Raw genomic sequence first — 8587 nt, 5'->3', positions numbered from 1 at the left:
TTATTTCTCACTTTTTACAAAACTTTTTATGTCAAGTAACATAAGGTTATTGCGTTCACCTATCTAAACTCACTCTTTCGTGATTTCTTATAGCCATTTTGTTGTTGTCGACCATTAAAGCAAAGGGTTCGCGAGCTCTTGTTTTCCAGTGGCGCCATCTATCTCCAAGAATTTGACTTCTGCCACACCCATACATCACACCCGTTTATAGAGTGGTACCATTCATACATCTATTCCTTCATCACTCGTAATTTTGACCTGAACCAGAGAATGATCAATCTCCAATTCAGCACCGCCAAGGGTATAATATGTTATGAGAACATGGAGGACTTTGTGATCCGACAGATTTAACGTGCACCCAACACCATTTACTACACAAGGAGTCGTCCAGCACCCTGAAAACTAGGTTATCCTGGCTTTTATAGCCATTTTAGGCATTTAAAGATAAAAAATATGAAAATTTCTTGACTTATTTTCAGAAAATATGATGCCAATATTTTAATATGAATCAAGTTTCAAACAAATAACCCTTGGCCAAAATATATTAAAAAAAATCACAATATGATTACTCTTTCATTTGTGCTACATATGCTCATGCTTTTTAGGCTTAATAATATTTAAAAACTGATATAAAAATATCTAAATTTGGATATTTTCAAAAATATGACTCCCATATTTTAATCAAGAAGTAAGTAACAAATAAATCCCATGTTGCAAAAATTATGAACAAAATGTTTAACTTTACGTTATTACTCCCTAAGTCAGCAAAAATGTGAACAAATCTCAAAATGCCCAGCCTTATATGGCATGATATATGCTTTAGACTTAGCATATTTTAGAAAAAATAAGAATTTTAAAAAAAATGTTATAAATATTTCTAGACATAAATGGATATTTATGTAAATATGACACCCATATATTGAAATTGAAATTAATTCCATACAGTAAAGAACTATAAAAATATCCCAAAATGTTCATCCTTACGTTAGCAGAGTATATGCTTTTGGCTTCGTGTACTCTGGGCAAAATAAGAAATTTTAAAGAATTCCATTATTGTTTCTAGTCATAAATGGATATTTAAAGAAAATTACAGCTACATAATATGAAACTAGCAGTAAATGAATCTCACAGAGTAAAAAAATTATGAAAAGAGAAAGTCAAAAAATGCCCATCCTTGCATTAACAAAATAGATGCTAATGTAAGGTTGAATATCGCATTTATTNACATAAATGGGTATTTTATGAAACCTGTTTTAAATAAATCATACACGGCAAAAAATTATTTTTAAAAAAAGTCCAAAATTTCTAATTTTACGTTTACAAGATATAGGCGTTTGACTTAGAGTACTTTGGACAAAAAAAGAATTTTTAAACATTTATGGATATTTATAGGCATGATAGGATGTTTTAAGAAAATCTGTCACTTATACTTTAAGATGAAACTAGTTTTAAATGAATATTACACCGCAAAAAGTATGAAAAATAAAAATTTGTCATCCTAACATTAGAACTAAGGTAGTAGCCAGAAGGGGGGCAATTGTCCCTTTGTCCCGCACCTGTTGCCCCCTATCGGGATGAACTTAAAAATCGAGGGTATAAATCAACTGCCTTGCAATAAAATATATATATTCTTTAAAAATCTAGGGTTATTTTATTTTTGTAAATGAGAAAAACGAGAATATGTTCTTTTACTTGCCCTTTACCACCAATTTCCTGTTGAGATATCTTTTTCTCAGAAAATTTTGAGGGTCAAGTCAATAATTGTTTCAGTTCGTGTTCATATGGAAAATTATTCAACACCCCTGATGGATAAGGGGATACAAGAAGACTGCTGTAACTCCTACTCCATGGTCCTCACGTGACGATACTTTTGAGACTGGCTATAAATGTATTTTTAAATATAACTTTTAAAAATGTAAGCCTGCAACTTAAATCGTTGGTATCGTTTTCCACTATGCGTTTAGCATATCTTCAAGGAACCCAAACTTTAAATAATGGCGGAAATGCGATTTTTACTTAGAAATATGAAGCATAGTGGGAAATAAACTCATAAATGCGATAATAGGATTTTTTTTATAAAAAATTTCAATTCATTATTATTGTACGAAAAAATTACAAATTTTAATTTCTTAGTACTCATTGTAGGATAATTGTATAATGTATTTCTTCAAATTTTAATTATGAAACACAACCCATTGGATGCAATTTAGGATATCTATGTACCGTGAAACTGTCCAAAAGGTTACTAATTGTGTGTTGTTGTTTTTCATATATATAATTTTTTTATTGCTATTCAAAATTTTCACCAACGAGAACAGATCCAACTACATTGATAAATGTTTTTAAATAGGCAAACAAAGAAAACAAATCGTATTTATATTTTAAGTGACAAAATTATACCAAAAAATATATTTTAAGTAACAAAATTATACCAAAAAATATATTTTAAGTGACAAAATTATACCAAAAAATATATTTTAAGTAACAAAATTATACCAAATGTTTGCCCAATTTATTAGAAGCCTGAGATCTCATAGAATGGATGTGACCGGTTCTTCCTCCGATCGAAAAAGCCATATTGTCCACAGTCCATTCAAAAGAAATAATGGAAATTTTGGACAAAGCCCTACATACAACCACTTAAAAGGGAACAACAGAGAAGTCTTTAAAGAAGAAAGATTTTTTAATGAATTTTAGAATGACTGTGATAAACTTAATACATTTTTTTCATTATATTGTACAGTGGGCGAAATAAATAAATAAACGGACCATCCTGAATAACTTTGATCGAATCTTCATGTTCTAGGGCTCAGTCTTAATGGTTCGAAAGGGTAATCTCAATCATTTGAATTAATTAGTGAAGACGATATTTTAAGTTGCGAAATTAGACTCAAAAACGTACTTTATCTGCATTAAAATATCTTTATTTTATGATGGATTTGGATTACTGACCCCCAAACTATAGGGGATTTTAAAAAAGTCGTATTTTTAAAATTTATTTCTCAGGAACTATTCGACCGATTCTGCTCAAATTTTGTATTTTGCCATGAAAAATTACATTCTTTAAAGTGATCTAAAAAATTGTATACCTTACAATTCCAAAACTTTTCGACCATTATTAAGTAAAATTGTAACAAATTAAAAATATTTAATGAAAGGGATTTTCGGGATTATTAAATATTATTATCAGGAAAAATTATAAATATTTGATATTTTGAAGCGGAATTATTTTGCATAGAATTATCTAAATATTTTTCAGTACGCTTGAAAAGTTCTCAAGATATGGTAAAGTAAGCAAAAAGTAATGTTAACATGAAGGGGGCCAAACTCTAAGGGCCATATTTCACACATTATGGTGATTTCAGGGGTCAGAAATCGGAATCCATCATAAAAAAAAAAAGTATGTTTATTCAGAAAAGGAACGTTTTTGTGTCTGTTTTTGTAGCTTTAAAAATCGTCTGCACTAATTATTTAACATATTTGAAGTCACCCTCTTAAACCATTAAGATGGAATCTTGAAAATCCGATCGTTAGATCAGAAGTTATTGAGGATGGTCCTTTTTATTGCACACTGTACAAATTTTAATCTTCATTTTATCACACACTTACACATATGTTACAAACCAAATTTTTTTTAAAAATTAGTTTTTCTATAATACAACGTTTAGAACGCATTTTTTAAATTACTCATAATTTGCTGTAATAGTAAATTGGAAGGAAAAAAATCATCAAATTCGATTATTTTAGACTATATGATTACAGTTTTCGTTGAATGTAGGATTTGCTACATAACTTAAGCAAATTATTTCAATAAAATTGTTAGAATGATAGCATTTCACCAACATATTTTGTTAGAATTGAAACTAAAATATTTGAATAATTACTTCACTGGTTCATACATGTGACAGCGCGTCCTGCGTAACGTACGACATATTACTCTGTAACATTTATATTTTTACGAAAATCAATTCCATATTTTGGTACAATAAGCTTGATAGAAAAGAACTAGTAAAAATGACATTTTTTTTTCAGTTTTTGAGTTATTCCCTCTTGAAGTAAAAAATAGCAGTACCAAACGGACTTCTAAATTACTCTTTAACAGTTTAAATTATAAAAGAGAGGCGTGAATTCATTAGAATATTGAATAATAGTAATTAAGTCCACTGCTTCAAAATATATTGGTGATCATCAAAACTTATTGCCCTTGCTGAAATGGGGTATTATAGGAAGTATTAAATTAAAGGGATTACGGGACAAAAAATTCTTAAACATTTTGAAGAATATTCTTGATTCTATACCCTTTATTATTTGCTTGGAAAATATATTTCCTTGAATGCATTAATAACATTACGCGAGACTGAAATAATTGGTTGAATATTTCTTTTTATTTATTTAATCAACCCGTTAATTTAGCTTTATAGTTTAAATCCGAAAGAATTAATATTTCAGATGGTTATTTAATATTTATCCAGGGCTCGAAAAAACTCAGAAAATTTACCCGTCCCCGAGGACGGCTTGTCCAACAATGCACCCGTCCTCCATTGAAACTAACCCGTCGCTTTAAATAAATAAAAATATAATTTTCTCCTATTTATTACAAACATTTATATAAATTGCACAATGAATTAGTCGTTACTAGGATTACATTATACAGTAATAAAAGAAATACTAGGTTACTAATAGTAACCTAGTATTTCTTTTATGAAATAATTTAAATGACAAGGGTCAAGTTATCTGGAATGTCAAGTTATCCGAGGGTACTGCGTTTTTTAAATGAATCAAATATGACGTTTGCCAGTTCCACAATCAAGCCAATGATTTACAGAGGTTTCTGAACAGAAATCTGAAAGGGGTTTTCCATTTAGGTAGATGTTCATAATTGCTTTTAAAGCTTCTTGTTTAAGACCAGTACGTATTGTGTTTTTTTGTAAGTTTATTGCTGCAAATCCCCTTTCAACCGCTGACAACCCAGACAGAGAATATATGCGCAGTATGTTGCTGTATTGTGGGTCATTTTGCTGCCTTGTAACTTACAAGACTCTTGTAAGATAACAAAAATTGAAAATTTATTACAAACATTAACGGGAAAATGGCCGTCCGCGCGGACGTCGGATTCGAGAAATTCGTTGTCCGCGAAGAATTTTTGGACGTCGAGGACGGGCTGTTTTTCGAGCCCTGATCTTAACATATCTTTGTTATGATTGAAAGTGAAGTTGGAAACCTCGGTAAAGTGGAGAAAAAAAATATTGTCAAAGTGATACTAAAGCTGTCAGTTATATTGCCTTCTTATGAAGTGAAGAACTGCTGGTAACAGCCCACCAGGCTGGAGATATAATAACTGGTACTAAATTCAAAATTGGTGACAGCGTGTCAGAACTAATTTCTAGAAACCTAAAATAAGATTCACTTGTTGTGATTGATAGTGGCTTTGTAAATCAAGAAAATGGAAACAAAATGAGAAAAATTAGCCTTGAAAATTAACTCTCTACAGTTGATACAAAATCTTAAGAACCTTTCCATTAATATTGCATTTCACTCCTGTGTTATGCCATACTCTCCTTTTTCAAACTCCTTTGTGTCCTCAAGTGCTCTGAAACTTTCTTAAATAAGGTGGTAACTAAATACCACCTTTAATCTATATTTTTTTAGAATCCTTCAAAATATGAAGATAAATGTGTTTACACAATGAGTGTCGCTAACTGATTTTTGAGCAAGAAAATAAAACGTTTTTGAAAACTAGCAAATCATAATTCAGTAAGATGGGTACACAAGGAGCCAAAACCTATTTGATTTCAGGTCAAAACTTTAAGACGTTTCTCATAATCGTCTTTAAACGTTTTCTCTTTCCTTTCGCAAACAAAAAGGTTTTGGTATGTCATACACCCACCTTCCATATATATATATGGATTGATCAGTATATTATATAAATATAAAATTTCAACAATGACAAATGTAGGTTAACATATAATTTAAATATAAGTATTGCAACAATCAAAAAATCTTTAATGATTTTTCAAGACTATTGTTTAAAACGTATGTGATGAATGTTTCAATAATGTAGGTATTAAAAAGGTATTGTTAACGGAAAATATAATTGTCAACAATACTATCAAAGAAGTAAAAAGAAATTTTTAAAACATTCATTCTTATCTTTGAATAAGCATTGAGAGGTGAAGCTTTGAAAATGAATCGCCTTATGAATGCAATTTGCATATCAGGATGGTTTACGTTCTTTCTCAGAAAGAAAAAAACTATGCCTGAGCTGCTTTCAGCAGCAAGTATGATTGAAGAGTCCCACGGGCCTCAATTACCCGAGCTTGGCATAACATCTGGCCATGGTGACCAAAGGTCATTGGGTGATTTTGATGTAAAAGATCCTCCGCGTATTGTCTCCACATTTGTAGAGTCGCAAGAACCGGAGTGGTACAGGAATGACTGGGAAGAATCAGGAATTAGAAAGTTTTACAGTGGTGACAGTAGTTTGATACATCCACCAAATATAGCTGGTTGCACTAATGCACCACTGAAAGCTGAAATAAACCTGAGCAGTGAGTCGTCATTATTTTTTTTATAAATATTTTCATAACAAACATGGATTTAAAAATAACTTCTACTCGTCTTAACATGCAGAGCAGGAAAAAAAATCGGAGCATCCAGAATAACTTTTAATCTAATGATTTCAAGTTCTAAAACTCAATCTTAATGGTTCACGGTGGTAAACCTAAAATATTCAATTTAATTAATGCAAAAGTTATTTCTACTTAAGAAATTCTACAGCAGTCTTATTTTCTCAGGATGCACATACCTTTTGTTTGAAGGATTCATATGCTTGACCCTCAAAATAAAGGTGCAGCTGCATTCTGTCCCTAATAATTAGGTCAAGAGAGTTTGGACTCTTTAATTTTATTTTTTGAGTAATTTGCAGCATCTCCAGAATTTTTTAAGAGAATCGAAAAAGTTTTGCACACAATTAGAAATTTAATTATTATAATTTAAATATAAGTTTTTCAATAATAAGTTTAAAAAAATAGATAAAACTAATGGTATTTAGTTTTTCCAAATATAATTCTATGCAAAAAATAATTATTAATTGCGTTTTGTTACTTTTATGACATTATTTAATAATGCAACTTTAAACGGCAAAATACAAAATGTGAACGAAATTGGACAAATAGTTCTTGAGAATTCTAAATTTTAAAAATACAGCCTTTTTAAATTTTAACAACTCAAAAACTATTGCCCGAATAAACTCAAACTTTATAATTAGCCCTTCAGCCTTCTTTCGACGGAATAGAACAATTGGTACTAAATTCGAAAATGGCGACAGTTATAGTTTTGAAGAAATTGGTGATAGCTTGTCGGAACCAATGTCTAGAAACTTAAAATAAAATTTACTTGTTGTGATTGAAAGTGGCGTTAAAAAACACGGAAAAATAGAATAAAGTAAAAAAAGTTATCAAAGTGGTACTAAAGTTTTCGGGTATATCGCCTTCTTGAAATCTTGTGATCTTCAATAAACAGAAGAACTACTGGTAACAGCCTAATGGTGGGAATATGCAACTGGTAATTCGAAAATAGCGATAGGTATAGTTTTGAAGAAATTGGTGAAAGCGTGTCGGAACCAATATTTAGAAACTTTAAATAAAATTTACTTGTTGTGATTGAAAGTTGCGTTAGGAACCACGGAAAAATAGAATAAAGTTTAAAAAAAAGTTATCAAAGTGGTACAAAAGCTTTCGGGTATATCGCCTTCTCATGAACAAAAGAACTGCTGGTAACAACCTAATGGTAGAAAGATAGAACAAATGGTACTTAATTCGAAAATGGCGATACAGTGGCGTAGCGAGGGGTGGGCAAGGGGGGGCATCATGCCCCGGGCGCTACTCACAAAGGGGCGCCAAATGGTCCGCAAAACAAAAAATTGCTGGAAATTTTTTTTATTATTATAATTGATTTTTGGAAAATATATTTTAAATTAGTGCCAGTGTAATATAATAAATGTTAATTCATAAATATTATTCATAATATTTAATTCATATTGTCACTTTAATAGTCTAAATCAAACTGTAATAATATATTCATAATAGAAATGGCACGTCTTTTCTACTGGCAGACCTGTGTCTGTCAGCACTTCCTTATGGCATCTACGCTGTGTGGTTACATAAATTATCTCATAATATGTTATAATAAATATTTGCAGTGCACAAAGTACAAACATTCTTTCAGAACACTATTTATTTTTATTTGTATAAACGCAATCCATCTTACGCATGTTATTTTAAAACGATAACAATAACACTCTAATGTACTTATATGTACAGTCACGGGAAAAAAGTGTCCGGAAAATAACAACTAAAGGATCGTCTATTTTTTAATATAGATACTTCTCAGACACACAACAAATACAGCGTTTTGTCGTTTCTAGGAAAGGACACAAACAACGCCGTATTTGTTGTGTGCCTGAGAACTATCTGTTTTTTTAAAAAAAGATTATTTGTTACTTTCCGGATACTTTTTTCCGTGACTGTACATATCCGTGACATTTGCGACAGGTTGTGGAATTCCGCTACAAGTTAGGTAAATACCC

Source organism: Parasteatoda tepidariorum, chromosome 4 (genome assembly GCF_043381705.1).
Source record: "Parasteatoda tepidariorum isolate YZ-2023 chromosome 4, CAS_Ptep_4.0, whole genome shotgun sequence".
Classification (NCBI taxonomy): Eukaryota; Metazoa; Arthropoda; class Arachnida; order Araneae; family Theridiidae; genus Parasteatoda; species Parasteatoda tepidariorum.
The sequence above is the reverse complement of the archived record's forward strand: the minus strand, read 5'-3'. Positions refer to the sequence as shown.